At 34.6% G+C, this 24,535-nt stretch overlaps 1 protein-coding gene across 2 annotated transcripts in view; it reads left to right on the forward strand.

The window, feature by feature from the left end:
• Positions 1-24,535, forward strand: part of NCAM2 (neural cell adhesion molecule 2) — a 276,541-nt gene that overhangs the window by 42,273 nt on the left and 209,733 nt on the right. The window lies entirely within an intron of this gene.

Below are 24,535 nucleotides of genomic sequence, written 5' to 3' on the forward strand. Positions count from 1 at the left end.
GAAAAGTATTAGACTATTTAACTTTTATATATCATTGCAGCATCTGAATCACTGTGTAATCACAGAATCATTTAGCTGGAGAAGATTTAAAAGATTGAGTCCAACATCCGACAGATCACCACCTTGTCAAATAAACCATGGCACTAAGTTCCATGTCCAGTCATTTCTTGAACAGCTCCAGGGATGGTGACTCCACCACTGCTGGAAAGCCTGTTCTAAAATTTGACAGCCCTTTCCATGAAGAAATTCTTCATGATGTCTAACCTAAATTTCCCCTGCTGCGTATTGAGGCCATATCCTATTGTCCTGTCACTACTTGCCCGGGAGAAGAGGCTGATTCCCACCTGGCTCCACTCTTCTGTCAGGGAGCTGTAGAGAGTGAGAAGCCTTCTTTTCTCCAGGCTGAGCCCAGCCAGCTCCCCCAGCTGTTCCTCATCAGACTCATGCTCCAGACCCTTCCCCAGCACTGGGCACACTTCCATGTTTTTCTTGCCCCAAGAGCTCAAACTGGACTCAGGATTTGAGGTGTGGCCTCACCAGTGCTCAGCACAGGAGGACAGTCACTGCCCTGGTCCTGCTGCCATACAATGGCTAATAAAAACCAGGATGCCTTTGGGGACCTTGCCCACCTGGGTTCATGTTCAGCTCCTGCTGACAAACAACCCTTACAAGGTTAGAGGTAGTTTTGAGGAGAGAAATACTTTTATCAGTATTTGGAAGCTCTTTGAGTTTTCTGAGTTTCTGTTGTCTTTTTTGTTACATGTCCTTGCATAGGGTTTATGTGGGAGAATGTTTTATCTAACAACTCTTAGTCATATCCTTCTTGCTGAGAGTGATAACAAAGGGCCCATGAATATATCTGTGTTTATTTAAAATAATGGATAACCTTCACTTTCTAATGCCAGTAATAGTTTTTATGTAATCAAAACCCCTCATGGTTGGGATGAGTAGCTTGAATAATTTTTGGTAAAGCTTTTATAGTTGCTATTGTTTCATATTCATCTGGAATAACAAGAATTACTTTTTTCCCAATGAAAAGCAGTTGCTATGTGTATGGTTTTCTGTTATTTGGTGATTGTCTGAATCCACCACAGTGCTTCTGACTGTTCTGATTTGATTCTAATCTTTAAAAAAATATATTTATTTATTCCGGAACTTCTATTCTATACAGTAGATTTTAAAAAAGCCCTCTTAATAATCTAAACTGTTTGCATTGGCTGAGAGTTCAGAAAGCACAAAACTTAATTAAGTGGAATAGATTAGTGGAATAGATTATCAACTTCTTTTTCAGAAAAGATAGGGATCATCTTGGTTAAATGGAGATCTCCAAGTAGTATTTTGGGAACATGTATAGTATAAATCATCCTTATAAGACTACAAGGCTGGGATATATGAAGTTGTTTAAGATGCTCTGTTTGGGCAACAGAATGGAATCACACTGAGGATGTGTGTGTGTATATATATATATGTATATGTATACAACCTAAACGATTTTCTAATATATTGGAAAAAATGACAGTACCTATTAGAAACACAGAATGGCCTGGGTTGGAAGGGACCTTGCAGATCATCCAGTCCCAACCCCTCTATCATGGGCGGAGACAACGCCAGCTAAAGCAGGTTGCTCAGAGTTCCATCCAACCTGATCTTGGACACTTCCAGTGATGGGACATCCCCAGCTTCTCTGTGAAACCGGTGCCAGTGCCTCACCACCCTCACAGGAAATAATTTTTTCCTAGTATTTAATCTTTCTCTCAGTAGCTTTGGATGCAGCCCAGCACACGGGGGGATTCTGGGCTCCCAGTGTACACGTCTGGGGCATGTCTGGCCTCTCACCCACCAGGACTCCCAAGTCCTTCTCTCCAGGGCTGCTCTCAACTAGAATGGGTGTGGAAATGGATAAGGAGAATGTAACACTGGATTTCTAGAAGTAACAGAACAACAGACCCAAATTGAACTGACACACAATCTATAAACATCTAAATGCAAAATGGTTTAACTGAACAGGAAGCACATAAAGTCTGCTTGTCAAAGATTTGAAAGTAGCGGTGTCCTTGTTAGTTGAACAAATGTGAAAATAATATTTATGTAACCTAATTTACAATGGATTGATTGGCAAGAACATATAATAGATTGTATTACTGTGCATATAGTGGATTGCAGTTTGAAGATTTGACCTTTTTCAAAGACTTTTGTAGTAAGGCATAGGAGGATATTATGTACAGCTAAACCATTTTCATCCTCACTGACAAGGATGCAATAAAATTACTGTTTTCTTTGTGGATTTACCATAATATAGTGCCAGAATGCTTTTAAATATCTAATCTCATCTCAACACTGCACAGGAGCAGCAGGAAGACATGAAGAATGCATAAGGAATGGAAGAAAATGTTGTGTCTCATAATGCTGAAATAGGGAGGAGTGAAGTTCCTGTGATGAGTAATGAGATGCAGGCCCTCGTTTTCTAGTTTAAAGGAATTCATATCCTGTAAATTCCTTTACCTGTGAGAACTTGCAGGATATGCTGAGTGAAGGGGAGGTAGGATGAATAAACCCTTTGTTGTTGCCCTTTTTCATGTTTAGGAACATTTTTTTATTCCTTTCTTTACACTTTTAACATATTCTAGTGGTCTAATGAATTTGTTTAAAGACATATTACAGTCACCCTTGCCTTTTTCTATTTTCCATATTTATTCAGATGGAAGCTTAAGACAGATGTGAACAACACTGCCCTCATACTCAAGGAATGATCACGGATGCTGATTGGAAAATAAATACATTTTAATCAAAATAAGCAGAATAAATTAGTTTTGGATAGATAGCACACAACATTAAGAAACTTTATACATATAAAATAGTTTCAGTCCAGACAAAGTGGTTAATTTGATTCTTACTGGTAGATAAGGATTATATAGAAATAGGATCTATTTTCTATTTAATCTATTAAAATAAGGTTAGATATGATACTAAAATGCATATTCATACATACTCATGACTATTAATGAGTAATACATTAGAAGCCTTTTATTTTTATAATTATTAGATAAAATATCTACTAATTTGATCATTCCCAGGGATGATTCCCACATTTTTGCAGTTGGTTTTCAGGATTAATCCTTCGCTTGTATTTGACCCACAGTTTATTTTATACCACTAAATTGTTCATATATTCAAACTGCTTTTTAAAAGCAATTTAAAGATTCTTTCCTTTTAATGTTGAAACATATCAAAATAAATAGTTTTACTATTAACTCTGATTTACTACTGAATTAGTTGCCATAAAATGCGATCTGTCATTTCTAAACTGTAAAATGCAGTACACTTAATCTATAATCTATTTATCTATGTATAGATAAGCAGTTGAAGTAAATGTCAGAGATTTTGTGCTATGAATGGCTGTCATTATTTGTTTTATATTTTTTTCAGTCTTCTAAGCAATAGCTTCTCTCTATACTAAATCTACAACTAAACTCAAAGAGACTCCTGTATTTCAAATTAAGACTCAAGTTAGCATTCAAATAAACCCTATTTCAAATGTACATTTCCTCTCCTGTTTGGAAGTCTAAATGGCAAAGGTAATTTTAGATTCCTGCTTTCTGCAGAAAAACTGATCATGGGGAAGAACTGAAAGTAAATGTTATTTTTAAATATTTTTCATCTAGCTAAACCTGATTTTGGCATTATCTAGGATTTTTTAGGTTTTTCATAATGCTAAGCTTCTGCTGCTTGCTGTGACTAACCCCAAACACAGAATATCCATTCAATGAGTGATATTTAAGAATAATCCTACTGATTTTCATGCTACTTTTTCCATATTGAGATATATACAATGGTGTTTAATAACACCCTATCAGTACTCAAGTATAAACTAGACTTACATCTCTTTAGGATTATTTTTCTGAAGATGTCATTCATGGATCTTTAAAGAACTTCTGTTGAGGCATTTTTCAGTGAAACACAGAGGATGGGTAAAAATTACCAACCAACAATAATAAAAGTGTTCATGTGCGTATAAATTACACAGTAGGGTTATGATCTTAAAAATTCTTCCACATTCAGGTTGAAAACCTTCACCGGAGAGGGAAAACAATTTATTATTAGTAGTATTTGTGTCTAATTAGTCTTAAAGACGTCTGTTTTGGGCTTCTCTAAGCCAGAGCATGGAAAAGCTGCACAGCTGCACTTGGAATTATATATGGAGTACTGCAATGTATCCTGTAGTGCAATTATTCACTCTTTAAAAACATATAATCTCACAGCTTTTTTTTTTTTTTTTTTTTTTTCTGTTGGGAGACATTAAACCAGATAATGTTTATAGGTGTAAGTGTGAACATGAGAAGATTTTAAGATCCTTTTTTACTTAGTAGAGCTTTCTTGTAGCTCTTCAGCTGGCACTTTTGTATTACAGGCTTTGGTCTTTAAGGGGTATCTTGAAAAAAATAATGCTTTAAAAGAAGTATTAGCTGTATGTGCCGAGTTCTTGTTTAGCTCAAAACCTTTTCAAAGGCATTTTCAAAGAGAAAAGATTTCAAAAAATTAACTTCAAGAAGATTTCTGAAGATCAAAAGTAGTGTGCTGTGGCATAAAAAATGTGTTTAGTGTAAGTGGCAAAGTTTTGATAGCGGAATGGAACCCTGTCGGGGTGGCTTTAGTGACATCTTTTCCAACCTAAATTATTTCCTTGATGGAGAAAAGGTTTGGTTTTGGTTTAATTTTTGCCTTTTTTTAAATCTTAAATGACAGTAAGTCAAGTCCTCAAGTTCAATATGCTTTGCTTTTAATACTAATTAATGAGTGATCTCCCTATCTTTTTCTAAACAAGCTTTTTCATTGTTTAACAGCAAAAGAAGTTGCCCAGAGAGGCTTTGGTCTCCATCTTGGAGATATTAAAAACCTTACTGGACCTGATCCTGAGCAATCTGCTCTTCCTGACCCTCATGTGAGCAGGGGTTGGACTCCCTGATCCTTCCTCTCTCAGCTGGTCTCTGATTGTGTTCTGTGAAGTGCCCCTGTGGTACAGTGGTGACAATGAGCCACATTTTCCTGATATGCACGCTAAAAATTTGTATCAATAGATGCTGATTTCATATCTTTTTCACTTCATTTTTTTGTGTCTTCCTTTTGCAGCAAGTTTTTTGGTTCTTTTAGTACACCCCAAGTAGTTCACAGAGACCAAATTCTATATGAAAATTCTACAAAACTTTTCTCCATAACGTAGAATAGCTGCAGAATGTTAGAAAGTGTGAGGGGTGACATTTCCACTCAAACTTTGTTCAGTTCTTGCTGCAGTTGTGGGGTTACGGCTTTTTGTGGGGTTTTTTTTTTGGATTTTTTTGATTAGTTGCTTTTGGGTGGTTGAGGGTTGCTTGTTTGTTTGGGCTTTTGTTTGTTGTTTTGTGAGGTTTCTTTTCTTTTTCCCCCACCATATAGTGCTGACTATTACTGTACATGGCAGGCAACTTTACATGAATTTACTGTGAAGCAAGCCCATAAAAGGGTCAAGGCCTATTCATTGTAAATAGAAGTTTTGTTATCTTAATTGAGGCGGATATAAAGTACAATTAACTTAAAGTTATGGTGTTGTATTATTGCATTAGATATTAAAACACATAATCTTTCCTCTTATCTATTTCCTAATACTTTTCTGTTTATTTGACTATGTGTAGAAATTGCATCAAATGATCATTTGGCAGGAGGACCAGGTGGGAGATATTCCCAAACTTGCCATTTTGAACTGTTTTTTACTTTGCCCTCATTACTAGTTGCTTCTCTAATCAAATGTGTGTTCTGTTGATAGAAACAAAGGCACTTAATGGTGCCTTTGTTTGGTCATTCCAGTGCATGCAACTCAAAGGGAGTATCAAGTGTATTTGTATATTCAAGTACATGTATAATATATATATATTTGTATTATATACATACACATATATATCACATATATATATGCACACATGGGTATATATATATATATATGTACATATATATATATATATATATAAGTTCTATGTCAACACAAGGACCATGACTTCAAGTAACAAAGCACAGAAAGGCTGAATCCTACTCCTTTCATTTCACCGTAGAGAAAAGCTTACGTGGCCTTTGTAAGTCTACAAGATGCATGGCCACCCTTTAGTTTCTTTCATGAGGATGTTATCTTAGCTTTTAGTGATAAAAACATCATCTTGTCAGTACTTGAACTTGTACACTCATTGATATTTTTCAACACTGCAATTACCCTGCAGTGGTATCTATGATAAAACCTTACACTATGGTCAAGCATTAAGTATTTCAAGTAATGATTTAATCTGTGAGGGGTCAAAACCATTCAGTATCTTTTGCAGGGTCTTGTTTTATGAGATTTCTAATCTGTCAGATGATACATGAGATCCCTTTTAATAAAACCCTGAGAATCAATAAATAAAAAGTAAATTAACTACGGGGAGTATATTGTAGATAATATGCTTCTGTAATACCGTGAGATAGAGATTTGTGACATTTAGTCTAATAAAAGGTCATGCACTGATTAATTCCTTATGATCATTCTTACTGCTTCACCTTTGTTTTTTTGGGGTTTTTTTTGTTTTTTTTTTTTTTGTTGGGTGTTTTTTTGTTTTGTTTTTGTTTTTTTGGAGGGAGGGTTTGTTTGTTTTGTTTGTCTTGTTTGTTTTCCCCTTCTCAGTTCTTGCTTTAGTTCTGCTTCTAAGGGGGATATAAATTTCCACTGCAGCATTTTCATATATCAAATCTCAAGATTTCAACCCAGAGGCTGAGAAGCAGAGATTTTCTTGACCTGAGAAGTTAAATTACTTTTATAAGTTCAGTACTGATCACACATGAGGAAAAAAAAGGATATGCTAACACAAAACTGAAAATCTGTGTTTTGTAGTGTGATTATTTAGTGGTTCAGATATTAACAAAAAATAGTAGCTTGAGAAACTGAAAAACATTGATTCGGCAAGCTGAATTTACTCTTAGCTCTTCATACCTCTGCTGTATTTGTATTATGAATTCTTTTCCTTATTTAAAACCTCTGTGAGATTTTCAAACTCACATTTTGTGTCCTCACTCAATATTTTATTCTGTATGACTAATAATTTTTGTCTTAGTTTATATTGTGTAAGTAACCAATTATTATCTAATTGATTTGTTTTATAGTGTCTCCAACCTTCATAAAATTCGTTATACATTTGCAGCATTAGGAGGGGAAAAATCCTTTTCTGTTGTGTGAATCAAAGAGAAGGTGTATGTCCAAAATTGCTGATCTCATCAATATACTTGGCTTGTTCTTTCCATCTTGCAGAGAAGGAAAAAGGATGATGTGAAATTGGCACTATCAGAGTTGACAGTGATGTACATAAAGTAGATTCCCCACCTCACCTTCAGCTTCCTGGTGCAGATTTTCAGCAGTATGTCTGAATGTGAGTGCTATAGTGTGTCCGTCACTTGGAGCTGGTAGCTGCTACCATGTTTTCTCTGGAGTACATCACTAAATGTATTGCCCAGCTGCTAAGTTTAATGAGAAGCACAGTCCTCTGATTTCATGTCATTATTACTGAATTCTATTTTCATTTAGGCTCTAAAAACTAAAGTGGAAATTATCTGGAGTGATCTTATGCACACTAATAAAATTAGATATAATCCTGTTACTTATTAATAATACTCATTATAAATACTTTGTTTTTTAAAGTCACTCTTATGAAGATCAGGACTTAATTAGCTAGGCAAGGGGCTTTTGCACAACTTAATTGTTGAGCAAGGAGGTTTGAAAACTCTCAAAGATACTATGGAAATGTAATTTTAACTATGCATCTTTCACTCCTCACACAACATCCTAATTAGAAGCCCATTTTGTTGCATGGCTTTTAGTCTGGTGCTGAATCTGTTATGAAAACTGTTGTCAAATGCTCCTTGAAAATCTAAGCACACAATATTCACTGAATTTTCTTTATTTTTAATTTTAAAAAATTGTTTTCAAAGAGCTTCGGAAGGTTACTTAAACATGATCTCCTCCAGTCTGAATCCATACTTACTGTCATTAGTCAAACTGCACTTCACTGTGGGTTTTTTTACCACATCGCTAAAGGTAATTTCAAAAGTTATTCCTGTGTGACAAAAATTTCCTGCTATGAATCCCTATGTCTTAATGTTTTCATTCTTTCCGGAATATAATAATTTCTATATTATCCAAACTTGTTCTCAGTTACTGGCTGGACCACTGTACTTGTTCTCATGAAAAGAGTTCTGGATTTAAGTTGGATCAAAATGTCCATAAGTGGTTCTGAACAAATGTATGTAGCTCATGCACAACTCATACATCACTCTAGAGCACTCTTCTTCTTACCCAGCGGTGAAAATACTCACTTTACGTTGCAGTTTATTTAACATTCATCTGTAGCTCAGTAGAAAAAAAGCAAAAAACCCTCAAGCCTTTGTGAGCCCTACATAAATAATTGTCGATTATTTGTATAGAGATTTTTTTGGTAAATGAGTGTTATGCAAATTCATAATATTCTGGTATGATTTTGGGTTAAATTTTGATATCAGTTCATTATTTGAATCTGCAAATCTGTCTAGATAATTGTATTTTCAACTTGCTTATGGAAGACTGAGGCTAGGTAACTAACATAGTGAATAAATACTTCATAAAGTATGAGATTGCAGGAGCTACTTTTTTACTTAGTGTCTGCAGTGCTTTATAGAAGAGATCTATTGGAAACAGATAATTTGAGAGATAAAAATCTCTAGAATTATTTTTTACCATCTTACTACCTAAAATAATCAAGTATTTTGGTGCCCAGTAATTCAGTGAAATGATTTAAAGGGTCTCACTCTGGTTTGGTCTGTGATTTCAGTTTTTTGAGGTTTTTTTAATGGTCATTCCATAATTTCTACTGTTTTTTTTTTTCTTGTAAATTAGCCCATATGAGTGGAACCTGAGCTCAAACCCAGTTACCATGTTAAAGATGTCTGATAGGATTAATAAGTTAAAAACAGATTTAAAAGAAGAAAGTTACTAGACAGAAAAAGAGCAGTAGAGGACGTATCCTATGAAAAAATCTGAAATGGTGTCTGTGTAAATGTGTTTAATTTTGTGACGCCATGCCAATTTATTAGCTGAGGTAGAACATTCACATCCAATGTACCTTCTGCTTTTTGACCCCTCCCAATTTGGTTCACATCCAGCTTGACATGGTGGGAGGGCCCCCACCTAGCACAGCCTACTCAGGTAGATAATAATTTTGTGGTTTTAGCTCAGCAAGATGAATGCTAGGTTTGAATATGATTCTTCATTATTACAGAAAGGAAGACAAAATTTGATGAAAAGTTTGCTTGTTCCTAGTTCCCAAGATTTATTTGGCTGAAACTTGGAAGATGCTAATTGGTAACCATGTCAGATTCTAAAATAGACTTTGAGGGAAAATATTGCTGGGGGATGGAGAGGGGGAATAGATCTTGGCTAGTTATGGTTACAGTTACATGAATGAGGAAATTTTCTGTGATAATGCAGTGTGGTCTTCTCATTTTGTTTTGTTAAAAATCTAGTAACATCTGAAAATATTTTTTTGGCTTTTTGCATATCTTTACAATAGAGTTCAACTTTTCACAAGGAAGAAACCTAAATATGAGGCATTTAGTCAGAATCATTATCATCACATCATGAAGTTTCAAAATTATGCTGCTGTAGGAGATAAAAGTATATTATAGAGCATTACATGTTTACTTACAAATAAGGCATACATATCAACACAAAGAATTAAAAATAATGATTTGCTCTTTCATCTGTACTTCTTACTTACTGAGAAAATTGCTTTTACCTCCAGTCCTATTATTCCACCCTGCTTTGGAAATTTATATTACCTTTTTTATTTTGTTCTAGTTCCATTATCAAAACCCCTTCTGTCTTATCTTTCATTAAGTCTTTTCCGTTTGGTATTGATTTTTTTTCCTAAATCTAAGATGACATCTTCCACAAAATATGTTGTTTTGGACTTCATCCCATAGTCTTGATTTTTTAATAATTTTAAAATGCAAGCTTTTTGAGCCAGTCTGTGTCTACACTTCTGTAGGGAAATTATTATCATCTTACTCACTGGTATTCACTGAAAAGTGTACACACATGTTTCTAAATCCTTCATTGACTGTGATGTTCTATCCCAACAAGCCTGAAAGAAATTCTTTGTTAAATTTTGTTGATCCTTTCTCACAATCTGTGCATTTGTTGTTGTGTAGTGTATTAATCTCATAATTATATAGCTATAATATTTTATTAGGTGAGAGGATGTTCCTTTCTGAGTACCTCATATTTTTGTTCTGGCTGAAGAGTATGCCATGTTTCTGTGTATTGACTGACTGGGGAGTGAAAACAAAAGTACCTCTTTTTCCTTGGGAATAATTTAGGCTTTCTTGTCCTGCCCTGACACATCAGCCCTCTGTGAATGAGGGTGGGAGAGGGCAAACAGAAGTTAATTTTTTGCTGTTTTGGTAGCTCCTGGCTGGAGAGATTTCTGTACAGCAGACCGGCACATATTACATTTTTAAAGCAGATTTGGAGAAATGTGGTACCAGAATATGGCAATATTTTCATTCTAGACCATTAAATTGTCACAGAATGTACAATAAATGTCTCCTGAATTTCTTTGAAGTCTGAATTTCTCAGACGTTTTCACTTCCTTTGTGTATTTAGGAATGCCTCTGTATTACAGTCCATTGGGACTGTTGCATACAGCTTCCATTACTGCTGATGGCAACTCAATGCATAAATTCTCATTCATGAGAATGAGGATACATTTCTTTTCATTATTTTAGCAGGCATCAGTGAAACTTCTTTAGGAAATGTGTTCAGGAAAATTGAGTCCTAGTAATTTAACAAATGAGCATAAGCTTTCATAAATCATATTTAAGATGTTAACATCAAAGTTAACATTCTTGCTGCAAATTTAGTGCCTTTAATTTCTTTTTCCTCCTAGTAAATTGCTGTTCAACTCAACTTTAATTTATAATAAAATAATAGTTTTAGTTTTATAGCCTTAAGGCATCCACAGAGAGAATAAATTTGCCTTTCCTTTGTTCAGCACTAACTGCATTAGTTTGTTAGTGCTTCCCCTTGGATCCAGTTGGGAGAAGAAATAAGGTGACAGTGGGTTGCACAAAGGCTTGACCTTACTCTTACAAGGTTAAACTAGGGAACATCCTCAGTTATGAAAGATTAAATACTTGGTTTCACAGTTTTAATTCCTCTTTAGGCAAGCCTTTCTCTACTCTCTGTACAGACAGCCTGAGAGGATTAACCATCTTATTTTCACTTCTTACTTTTTCAAGCTGTGCTTAATCACCAGAACTTCAGGAAGAATATAAGTGACATTAGCTGACTTTTGTACAAGTTTCTCTGACATATGAGGGAGCACAATATGGGTATTCAGGGTGTTGACTATGAAAACTGGTATTTGAATTGCAATTAATAAAAAAGAACTGAAGGTAAAATTTTCAAGGAATATGAGTTTTCAAAACCTCTTCCACACAGTGGGAGATGTTTGCTTTGGAAAAGCAGTAAAGCAAAAAGTGAGCACACATCTCATATTTTTTAATGAAAATTAGACAGTATAGAAGAGAAGAGTATAAGGTATAAAGATGTGTAATTTTTATATGGCTCTATCTTAGGAATATGGTATAACAGTATTTCTATAGAGTCTACTTTGTATAGTAATGCAATCTCTGAAGATTTATGAGTAAATGGTCATAGTGAACATAGCTGTTCACTCAAATAGAACAATTGATGGTTAAATTTAAAATTATTGAAATGAGTCTCTAGTGCCTTTTTTTTATAACAAAATGGTGTAAAAGTCTGCTGTCAGCAAGAAATTCTTGCCATCACGTAATATTTAATGAGAACAATAATATTTAATGAAAACAACATTTAATGAGAACTAAAAGTATTATAATTATCTTCTTCCATCTACCTTATAGATTATGTTTTAGGAGTATATATGCTTATTCACTAGGAATAATTTTTTTTCCAGATCTATATAACTTATAGACTAGTCATCATTATACCTGTCTTTAATAAATAAAAAATATTTTAGTGCCAAAGTATCATTAAGTAACATTAACGTATTAATCTCTCCTTAGATTTTTTTCTTTTAATACCCTTGGCAAAGAGAAACAAGTGAGGCTGCTCTTTTCTTGACATTTTTAAGTTCAGAAAGAATTCCTAAATGCTTTGAATGTTCTGAAGTGTTTTGAAAAATAATTTTTGCAGATTTTGCAGAAGGACTTTTAAAAAATGTTTGTTCATTATTAAAGAACTGATATTACTGCATCTAATTCAGAAATAATACATAAAATTTCACAAGACAGAAGTTATTTGTCATGAATTTGTAAATAATTGAATTTCCTTTAGTAAAACCTATTAAGGTCAATTTTCTTATCCTCAAAAGAGGATAAGAAACAATACAATAGTAAGTTATTAAAGGTTGAGTTTACTCACTTGTGGTTATCTAAAGTGAGAAATCTCAAAGGACTTGTTTTTCCATAACTCAATGCTTGTAGTTTTCTGAGCATGCTTTTAAGTGTATCCATTTGAATATCCAGTAGCTGCATGTCCAGCATTTTATGGTCTTAGCTGTTTTTTGTGCTAAAACCAATGTGAGCAGTATGCAGCTGGTTTTTTTTTTTTCTTATTTCCAGTCTGAGACTGAAGTTGTCTAACGGGCATGAAAGTGAATTATACAAGATGAGAATAGACCTGGATGTTTCCTAAAATTTTAGTGGGTGTGCATTTAAGTCAACCTGGGTTTTTTTGCATTTTTGTTGGCATAGGAGATCCAGCCTTTATGTTTAGACTAACTTTTGCAGACTTGTATTCTAGTTGTAGATCCAGACCAACAAAGTTTTGCAGCTAGAAGAGTGTTTCATGAGAAAAGGCATCTAGCTAATTTGAAGATGTGTTAAGATTTGCAGTTGTTTTGAAATGGGTACCACTGCTCTGAGGAAGTGACTCTGGGCCTCACATTTTGTTTGAAGTGCAAAAAGTAGCACTAGAATATTTGGTTTTAACTCTAAGTCATTGTAGAAGTGGGACAGTGGATGAGAGGAGAAGGATGCTATCCATGCTCTGGTTACCACGACTGAAATTAAACTTCATGAGCTTGAACAAAACACTTACTGTTCAGGGAGGAACAGTAGACAAAGAAGTACAAAACCAGATCTACCCAAGCTTGAAGAGAGTCATTAAGAGGAGAGAATGGTAAAATCCAATTAAGAGGGAAATAGAAGAATCTGAAGAACTCTATGAACTTAAATTTGTACATAGCAGATGAATAATTGCAATTATGTCATGTTCCCTGAACTGAAGTTTATGGCAAGAACCTTTACTAAACAGATTCTCTTTGACTACTAAAGTTGGTGTTCGTGTGGAAAGAGAAGATAATTGAGGATTAGGGAATTTTTACTGTGACTTAGTGCAAAATTTCTTTCCATAAAATGTTATCTTGTCAGGTTGTCTAACTTCATTAGGTTTAATACGATCTTTTTGACTGGTAACTGACAGAAAACAAAGAGGGGGGTGTTTGGCTAAGGGGTTTTCTTGGGCCACAAGTGAGAAACAGGACTGATAGTAACTGGGAAAATCTCTTTATTATTATCAAATAGACAGATCTTTTTGAGTGTCTTTAAAAATTAGGATGTCCCTCTTGCTTTTAGAGGTTCATGACCATTTTTTCTTAAGGTTCTAAAGGGTTGTATTTTTTTTAGCAAAAAAAAAAAAAAAAAGTGGTTATATGGGAAGCCTTTTTGATACACTCTTCCTGTGTAGCAACATAATGGACCAGTCTTTAATGTAAAACTTTTAGGATACTTAAACACATAAACTGCATCCCAGGACTGAGAGCTTTGTCTTCATAAAATAAATCAATAGAATAAAAAGATTTCAAATACACTTATCACCTATTTCCATCTAAATACTAGAACTATTCTTTTAAAGTAATAGAAGCTGTATGAAAAATGACAAGATTAGCATAGAAAAGAAACATATCGGCACTCATTTTTTATGTGTCTGTGCACTTGCATAGTTTTGTGCTAGTTTGTGTTCTTTGTCCAATGTTAATTTAATAAATTTTAAAAAATATGTTTTGATACTTTTAAATGATACTGAAATAAAATGGCCTGGAATCCATGCAGGGATGGATAATCCACAGCTCTGAGCAGTCTGATCCGGTGCCTCACCACAGTCTGAGGAAAGAAACTTGTTCCTAACATCCAATCCAAATTACTCTCCTTTTAGTTTAAAATAGCTTTGTGCTTGTTAGGTGAATCAAGAGAAAGTGAAACTGCTCTGCAGATTTCAGTATCCTGGCAGAGTTTAATGCAGTAAATTTATCCCTTCCTCCAGGAGGTGGTCACAGCAATGTTAAAGGCAACTCATGGTAATTATTGGTTAATGCTAGTCATTAAAAAAAGATTCACAAAACCATTTCACTTAGTGAGACCATTGAATTCCAGTTGAACTTTTGAACTATATTATCCAAAACTGAAAGTTCAACAGCCCACATATGGTCTTGAATATCCTTTTGACAAACATAAGGATATTTTTCACAGTTCTCTGTTGCTTATGGCACAGGAATTTTGTCCACTCTTCCTTTCATCTTTCAAATATTTTGGAGTTAAAATGAGGATGCACCAAGCTGCCATCATGGAGAAAGGTAAGGCAGAGAACCATTACAAATATTGGACTTGATATAATTTCTTAGATCAAGAACATCTTTAGTGTCACACAGACTGAAGTTCATGATGTACATGGAAAGAAGTAGGGCATCATCCCTCCCTCCCACGCTCCCTCCCCCCAAAAAAAACTTCCTTTTATTCCTCTCTTCAGCAATTCTCCTTTCATATATGACTAGAAAACTTGTGGAAAGCTGATGCTTTAACCTAGATTACTCTGATATTCAGTGACCATTGTCAGTAATCATCCTTGACCGTGGAACTCAGAATAGTTCTTTTATCATGAGGCAGAAGTTGAATTTTAGATATGGTTTAAAATCACACATGGGCAAAATGTCCTCCTTCCTATAAAGGTTGAATAAAGAGAAGAGCTACCTCATTATTTGAATGAACAAATGCGCAGGGACAGAAACAAAAAAATTTCCTTTTGAAATCAGGCCTCTTCTAAATGTTCTGCAAAATTTCATGCATATGCCACAGAATTTGTTTCATACGTATTTCTGCTATATTGATTTTAAAGTAATTGGAACTTTAAAAAAAATACCTAATTTATAATTCTCTTTTTTCCACCAGTTCAAATCCTATTTCTCTAAAGGGAATAGAATTGTTTTGTGGCATAGCTGTATTTTTAATGAGAAAACATGATTAAAATCCTGAGTAAATTTAATACTTGAACTTATTCAGAAATCAAAGGGAATGAATATACTTGTCTTTTTTTGTCATAATCCAAACTAGGATTACAAAAGTTGGCAGAGAAAATTTTCAGTTAAACTTTCATGTTAATTCTAAATTTTAACAGAATATTGGTTTTCTTCCAATGTGAAATGGGGTTTAACTTTTACTTAGTTAAAAAAAATGTGCATAACAGCAATGGCAGTTTTGTTACAAAATTTCATGATTGAAGTATTAAATTGAGAAATATAAGCTTCAAGGAAGTGCTTTCTTACCAAATAAAATTTCCAGCAAAATATTTTTGTAGTAAAGCAATAATTTCAGATGTGAGGAGCAGTGAAAGTAAGCTGCTCACTCCAAGACCTGGTTATGGTCATTGTGTACCAAAAAGCCAGTTTAAAATTGAAACTCAAAGTGCCTCAAAGGCAAGAATTCCATAATAACTTCTACAGCTTTCTCAGTCTGACATTTCATTTTACATAAACAGTCTTTTGGTTTGTTTTCTTCCATGCATCTTTTTCTGTGGCAGTTATTTGAGGGTAATTACATTCAAGTCAAACATGGTTTAGTCACATGGTCATCCTTCCTTAGCACCTTGGTGCTGTGTGGTTCTCCAGGGGTAGCCTCAGACAGCAAGAGCTGCAGTGCTCGGCAGTGTTCTGAAAGCTGCTGCCGTGAAGGCAGTGAAAGGTTGCTGAATGTGGTTTAATCTGCTTTTTTCTTGAACAAGGTTCTTTGATTTACCATTTTCCTTGTGTGGCTGCAGAGCCATTGTTGTTGAACACTGAGTTGCAGAAGACAGTTCAGTTCACACGATTCATGCCTCAAGAGCAGTAAGTCTTCAGAGTGACAGTCCTGCTACTAGAACAGTAACCACTGCAGTAACATGGTTGTTTTTCCAAAGGGAGTGTTTGTAACCACAAATCATTTTACATGTATTGTAGCATATTAATTCCTAGATTTCAGCAGTATTACTAACTTACATAAGTAAGACAAAAGAATAAAGGAAATAATCCTTATACCTGAAATAATCCTTACACCTAATAATCCTTATACCTGAAAAAATAATGTGATATCTTCAGATACATTCTGAACTACCCCAGAATATCTTGTCTTTGTTTGTGAGAGTAATGATTCCAAATAGATTGCTGAAATGGCAATTAGTAGGATATAGTTTTAGAGGTGAGTTGAATTTCTTATTTCAAAGTGAATTTGGGATGTGTGCTGCAAGCAAATCTTATGGAAGGGAACACCTACACATTATTTTCGAATATTTGGAATGTATCATCTTGGTGCATTTTGAATTAGTTTTGTGTTTGCTACATAACACCAAGACTAAAACAAGTAGCTGGCGAGTAACTTTAACCATTGCCTTTTCCTTTTCCATGTTCAGTGAATGGGATATTCCACAATGTTATGACAAATATATATATATATAATGATATAACATTAAAGCCCTAAAAATTGATTCAGTCCTAAATGAAGTAAGGAAAGCCAAAAATGGTACCAGCCAAACAAAATGTATATTCACTGGGGAGAAGGAAAGAAATCTGTGCCTGAGTTGTACAGATAGTGAAGAATAGGAAGGTAAAGCGGAATTAAAAAGTGAAGGCAGGAATTTACCATCTGTCTGTTGAAATTTAATTATAGAATTGAAAAGTTAAAAAACGGGAAAAAATTCCTAAAACATTTATAAAAAAATTTTTTTTCAAGTCAGTATAGGATTTTGAGTTACAACTGATTATTCTGAAAATGCATAAAAATAGTATTTTCATTTCTAAGGTTTCTATGTACATCTCATAAATGTTTGAATGAAAAAGGAGTATGGCAGTTTGTAGCAAGACTTGGTATTTGCTGCATTAAATTTGTTGATAGTAGTGTAAACTTGGAATAGTTTAAACTGCAATTAAAATCTGATAAAATATATTTTTTTCATACAACAGAAGTATTACATTAACATCTAAATGTGAAAAGAATCCCAGTTTTTTTTCTAGATATGTGAAGATAGTAAATTGATGACCATAAGAGAAACAAGCTTCATAAGTATATTTTTTTTAATGTTGCAGTAAGGGAGATATTAAAGAAAAAAAGTCTCAGTTTCAAGCGCAGTATAGTTTTTAAATTAGCTTTTAATTTGGATCACACCAAGATTCTGTTGGAAAGGCTCCTTTACAAATTTATATATCTGCTATTAGTTGTTATGAGTTCTTTAATTCTGGAAAGAATTTTCAGTGTCTGTAAATGATAATAGGCTGAAATGTACTGAAATTATCAAAATAACATTGTGATGGTAAATGTGATGGTATTATTGATGTGAGGATCCAAAAGTGATTGAAATACTTAAAATGAAGACAGTCTCCACAAATTTATTAGGGCCAAAGCATAACATTAGTTTTTTTTCCACTTCTTTCTTGCTTGATGGTTTTCTTCCCTTTCTGATATCCTTTCTAAGCAATTTTTATTAGACATTCTTCTTGTCTGGAAATTCAACAGAGGAAAGGAGAAGAGAAACCAAAATTTAAGTGTCTTTAAGGAGAAGTTAAAAAGAAAAATAGGTAAATGTCTCTTGGGACTCTAGAACTTAGTTACTGAAATACCTTAATCAAACAGGCTTTAAAGATGTGATTACTAAAGAGAACTTCAACTATTTAGACTCCTTGAATGTGTGGGTTTAGTGTATCATGCTTGGCATTGAGTGCAACATTGATTGTCTGCCTAGCAGAGTTGTCATTTTTATTGTGTACTTGCCAGGTTTTTATTTCCCTTGAAAATTATGGATTTTTAGTCTCTTAACACCATCCCAACATTGTTTGCTTGTTGTTAGTAGCAATTTCTCATATCTGGTAGCATAATTTGTGTGCAGGACTGCTTATATCTGAAACATCAGGGTGGGAAATTGCTTGGTAAGAGGTTAGAAAGTTGTCTACTCTCAACTCTCAGATATTTATCTTCTAATCTTATTTTTTTGCAAAATGCTTCCTGATTGGTTGTATGGAAATATATTGACTGAATGAATTATAATAAAATTAATAAGCTGTTTACCTTTGTAATCTTCAGAGAAAAATAAATTTTGTTTAACATAAATTATGTAATTGCATTTGTTTTGAGGGAGAGAAAGACAATGGAATGTCTTTGATCCTCATGATCCTCTCTATTTTCATCCATCTACCAATCACAGTCTTTTTAAACATTTAAGCAGTATGAAGAGAGTATGTCTATAGTAGAGGAGTGGTTTGAGGTTGTTTAATAGTGGAAAAAAGAGGATAAATCTGTAGCACTCTTTTTTCCTCTCTGTAAAGTTGTCCTTGCTTAAATTGACATGAGACACAAATAATTTGTGGAAGAATGCAGAAAAGGAAAATGAAAAAGAAATTTCAAAGCTCTTTTTATTAACCTTCTCAACTTTCAAACAGGAACGCAGAAAATAAGGAAAATAATTTTTGTATTTCTCACGCCTATATGCATTTGAAAACTTGTGTAGATAGAAATTCTGTTGCAAGGCTGATTTTCCTTTCTTCCCAGCTGACCAAGAGAGAGGTTGTTTGGATTTTTTTTTCTGGATCTCCAATATACTTTTATGAAGGAACCCGTGGGTTTCGGGCTCTAAATCCCCCCGGCTAGCTTAGGATTTATGCCTGCATGGATCCTACATGGACGAAGTAAAGGACGAGAAGCGCTCTTTCTCCACGTGGTTCCGATGTCCTGTTTATTAGCTGGAAGGGGACATCTGGATCGTAGGGTTTCCAGGTGAAGAAAGAGGAAGAGTTCCAAACTCAAGGGACATTTATACCCGCGGAATGGGAGGCGGGGACGGAAGGCCGCAGCCAAGGGGACACCAGTGAGGAGGGGCAAAGAGAGGGGCTACAGGGAAGAGACCCCCTTATCCGAGGGATACACCATCTGAGGAAAGGGGGGAAACATTTGTATAACACAACACCCAGTGCAGCATCCAAATAACAATCTAGTGCATCACAACACTTTTACACTGACATAAATTCTTTATAAATAACACTGAAAACCCCACATTTTCTAAATAGTCAGAGTGGTTTAGTAGTGGCTTGTGCTGCTAAATATATTAGTGTTAGTTTAGAAAAAAAATCAAGATGTGTCTATAAAGAGAATAAATTAAATATTACTTAAATAGCCTAAAATCTTGTAAATTTTAAATAGTCCTTTTGTTCACTTGCATACAGTAACTTCAAACTTCTTTCTCAGATATGCAGGTTTCTAAACCACTTTTTAAGAACTACTCTTTTAAAAATTATATGATCAGTGTTTTTTTAGCATTGAGAATTATTTCTGTTCATATTGATATATCAACAAATTAAATTTATTTTTATATTTTTAAAATATATGTTTGGAAAAAAGAGCACCAATGTTTTAGCAGTTGTTAAAATTTTTCCTGAAAATAGGTTTTCCAGCTTTCCCTTGTGATTCATTTGCTTTGAAATGCTTTCAGTTTCTGAGCTGTTATTTTATCTTTTTAGTGCCAGTATGGAAATTTTCCAGGATTGAAGGCTTCTTTCTGTCTCTCCCCTCACTGTTCTTCCTCTCCAATATGCATTTTCTTTCATTTCTTTTTACCTGACAAGTTTTCCATGTGGTAATTATTCTGTTCTCAAATGTATTCTTTTATAAATCAGTGCAGAAATGCCTTTCAGTAAAAACCTTAAATGAAATTAAAATCATGTTGAAAAAGAGGTGGACTTCTGACAATAGTTTTCAGAGATCTTTTCGGCCTGTAAAACCTGTGGCTGTGAGAAGGGCATTTGGGAGTCTGGAACAGGATATGCAAGTCATTGTTCTGTAGATTTTAGGTCACTTCTTCTTCCAATAGATCTTTGAATGTCCCATGTTAGCAGCTACCAGCTACATTCAGTTTGTAATTGAGTTTTTTCTGTTTAACAGACTAAAAACTTTATGTGCATCAGTGGATATATTTTTGATATCTCCTTCTGTATCAGATGAAAAGCTCCTGTATTACTATTACTCTCCCCGAGTACAATACTTCTTTTATGTTTTTTAGGAACAAGTTCATAGTTTCTCTCTTTAGATACTTCTGGTCAAAAGGATTGCTACCTTGACTTTGAGAAATGGGCTGGTACTTTACCTCATGTGTAAGAAATAGCTGACATAAAATAATAACATAAAATTTTGCAATAATGAGATAAATGTACTGACAATAATGAACATGAAGCAATCAGTGATGCTCTAATGCTTCCTTGATATTCTGGCTAACTTTAATTATTGACTGAATTTTAATTAGGAAGCATGTGCTATTGATCTGTGCAGTGACAAAGCCTCAAAACTCATGGGTGTAAAAGAACTAAGGATGATGATCTAATGGTTCTTGTTTACTTTGTCTGAAGACATTTATAATCCTTTTTATACACAGATTCTGAATTCTAGTACTGTGTTTTTTTCTGAGGTTTAAGTATACATGTCTTTGTATTCTTTCATTTTGATTAGCAGATTAGCAGAGCAGTGCTTTTCTATTATCTCTGGGAAAATATGGTCATAATTTGTTGGTTGTTTTTTTTGGGGTTTTTTGGGTTTTTTTTTTTTTTTGAGATGAGCTTGAACCAGGTTTAAATTTTCCAAGTCCATCTTTTTCACCTTAAGCCTAAATGACATGTGAATTCTGGCTATTGGGAAGACTGGTGGTCAAAATGGAAATCATTTGGGGTCTCAACAGTTGTTAAATCCACTGCAATTGTAATTACCTTTAAATTTTCTAACAGCTATGTTGTTCGAAGATTAATTAATTAATTAATGTTTACAGACAGTAATTTAGAGTATGCTATTAAGCATCTCTTTGTCATTACTGCTGTTTCTGTTACAAATTCCATATGTTTGCATGCTCTACTTTACTTTCTTGAACTGATTTAAATTCACATGTCCATGAGTTAATTCAGGAGCCTCAGGTAATCGTTCCTTAAGAATTCTTTGATGATGATTTTAGATTGTGTTGCCAACTTTCAAATCACTCTTAGTCTTGTTCTGCCTTCAATGCAGCTGTGAGCTCTGCTGTGGTTCTTTTGAAACCATCTAGGTTTAACCTACTATTTTCACCCGCAGTTATTCTGAGTATCTTGTGTGATTATCACGGATAGCCATATGAAAAGGTTTGCCTCTGACCATGTCTTCCCCTCTTCAGTTGTCAGTAATCTGATCATCTGCCAAATCGAGTCCATAATTTCTATACTAACTGTCATAGATGGATGCTTCTCAACTTGCAAAACCTTTTAAGGCTGACAAATACAATACCAAGACCTGTGTCATGCTTAATAATAAAATTATGAAACCTTGCCAATTCATCAAGCCTGTGACTCATAACGCCCATTCCTTGACCACAAACAGCATATTTATCTTTAGTCAGAAACTGAACATCCACTGAAAATACCACAGTGAAAACTGGGCAGTGGTATTAACTTTCCCATGCTCCTTACTGGAGAGACAAACTTGTTTTCTGTGTTCTTGAATATCCTATTGATTTCTCCAAAACAACACTAAAGAAAAACCCAGTCGTGCTCATTATAAGTGGTCTGTTACAATACTTTTTGCCAAGTATTCACTGCAATGGACTTTTCAGCATCTCCAATCTTATCTCCAGTTCATTTTCATAACAGGAAATACAATTTTAAGCCTTGTACAGTATAGGAAAGCTTTTTCTTGCTGGACATCCAAAGCCTTGAAAATTTTCAGGAACAGCATGAGTCAACTCGATGTAGCTTTGTCTGGCTGACATCAGTTCTCAACTTTGATCTTTGGCCAGCATAACTAGTTTTGTTTGAAAGTACTAAGAAGGCAAATGTATATTTAGTATAGGATAGGTGATTTTTCCTTGTTTTCCACTTGGCGTTTTGAAATAAAATCTCTCTGCAAGAGGTGACAATGGATGCTGGGAAAGTATTGGGTATTCTTGGGGTAAAAAATATTCAGCATTTTCTCTTTTGTTACAGGACTATTTTTTCAAGACTGTTGGCAGAAATTTCTGAAAAAGTCCAATTTAGTACGCATCAGAGCTCTACTGAGCTTTTCAAATACTGGAATAGATATTTGCATCAGCATTTGTCCAAAAAGCAGTCCAATACTATGAAATCATCTGTAGTGAAAGAATATTGATCCACTGAAGTCCTAGTATTTGGAATTGTTCCAAAACTACTTTCATATCTTTAGGCTTGTTGGAGTAGGAAGCCTTAGGGTATGTGGGATAAAGAGTTGATGAACCATGCCTCTGTTTTCTGAGCATGCACCATTGCTCAGACTCAGGGAATGGAAAATAAGTAACTATGTTTGGTTTCCTGGGTGGCTGGCTTTCTTGGGTTCTACACCTTGAATATTCATTTAGAACTAATTGCTCTGTTGGATGCTGAGAAAAGAGTGGGGCAAGCTGGTAACACACTTCAAAAATGAGGCAGTTGAGTTAAACCTAGTCAGTTGTTTTAATATTCCCTCCACCCTTCCTCCAGTCTGCCTGTTGGCAGAGTGGCCAATGATTAATTTCTGTTCATCTTTGTTGGGTTTTTGCCATGATGTAGTCATTAACTGAATACTGTATGACCCAACCATCATCAGAGATTCATAAAAATCCCAACTTCTAATGTGGCTACCATTAACAGAAATAATCATCATCAACTGACAAAATCCTGCAACTTTATACTTATTAAAAAGTAAGTGTAGGTGAAGGATGTTTGGATTCAATCTCAGCAGAACTGCAAATTTTAATTCTTTCAATGTTTTTGTTTAATCTTTCTCTTTCCATTCTCCACCATAAGACTTTTGCTGCTGATCTGGTTTGACGCCTCAGCAACAAAGGGATGAAAGCTGACCGTGAGCCCAAGCTACATATAAATGCTGGGACTTTAGCTATAACATTGAAAATTTGTTGCTTGTGTGGAATGGCTACTAGAAAAAAAAAATTCTCTTTTTCCAGTCTTGTCATACTGTAATTAATCTTAGATTGAAACATTTAAGTTTATTAAATAGCCAGCAGTTTGTGCTAGTATGTTAAACTCTTCTTAGCGTCTGAAGTCAAGTCCTATAACTCTACTCACCAGCAGCCTTCAGTAAGTCAGAAGCCTTTGCCAGGTAATCCTCACACCTTTAGGAAATTGGAGTAGCTAAACTGTGAAGTTTAAAATGAAGAGAGAGTTTGCATGCACTGTAGACTGGGATGGGGTGGCAGGCTCCATAATTATCCCTTGAACTTGATGTCCTGGTCTGCACAAAACTCAAAAAAAAAAATATTGGTAAATCTAATGCAGAAGTGCCTGCAGCACTGCTTTTTGTCTAGGGAGTGACAAGATGACCCTCTTTTAATTGCAGTGTCATATTTTTAAGTGGCTGCTGAACTGTCAGAAGCCACCAAGCCATGAAATGGGAAAGATCCTGTGGCTGGTTCATGGAACTACACTCACATCTGACTCTTCAGTTTTGGATATTATGCTCTTCAGCTTAGCACTTAGGGCTCTGCTGCTATGAAGTCCAATCTCTGTGCCAGGACTCCTGCATATTTCCTTTCTGCCAGGAATGCCAAAGCGCATACAGTAATTATCTGAACATTTCTGGGTCATAAATCACAGCATTTTAAAGCTACCTTAGTGGTACAGTACTGGAAGAATCAAAATTTTACATAGTACTATATCACAAAACCCAGGAGGTATAATTTCAAATCTTATAAAATATGTATTAGAACATTTGTTTGCATCTTATCTCTTCCATGTGATAAAAAAAAAATCATTATTCTTTTCTAATCAATCTGGTTTAAAAAACTGGTAGTTTTCTGTTGATTTCATCTGTCACTGTAATTGTTACTACACTAAGGCCACTTAAAATGCTTCCTTTTAAGCCAATATTTGACCTGAAGAAAATATTTGAAATATTTTCTATATTTTGATTCTCCAATGCTTACTGTAATAAGTCTATTATTTTATTCAGAGCACTGAAGGCTCTGTGTTGCCTTTGGAAGCTGTTGACAAGCAGATGAGGATTTTACAGCTAATACATAAAGTCTGAATGCTACCTTCCTGGGGGGAGGTTTTAAATAGTGCTTTTCAATTCAGTTGAAAATCTTAAATGCTGGTAAATTTCTAGGTACTTGAGCTTTTGGCAGCACATGGTGATTTTAAGTGGAACTTAATCACTA

The sequence above is a fragment of the Motacilla alba genome, chromosome 1 (assembly GCF_015832195.1).
Source record: "Motacilla alba alba isolate MOTALB_02 chromosome 1, Motacilla_alba_V1.0_pri, whole genome shotgun sequence".
Classification (NCBI taxonomy): Eukaryota; Metazoa; Chordata; class Aves; order Passeriformes; family Motacillidae; genus Motacilla; species Motacilla alba.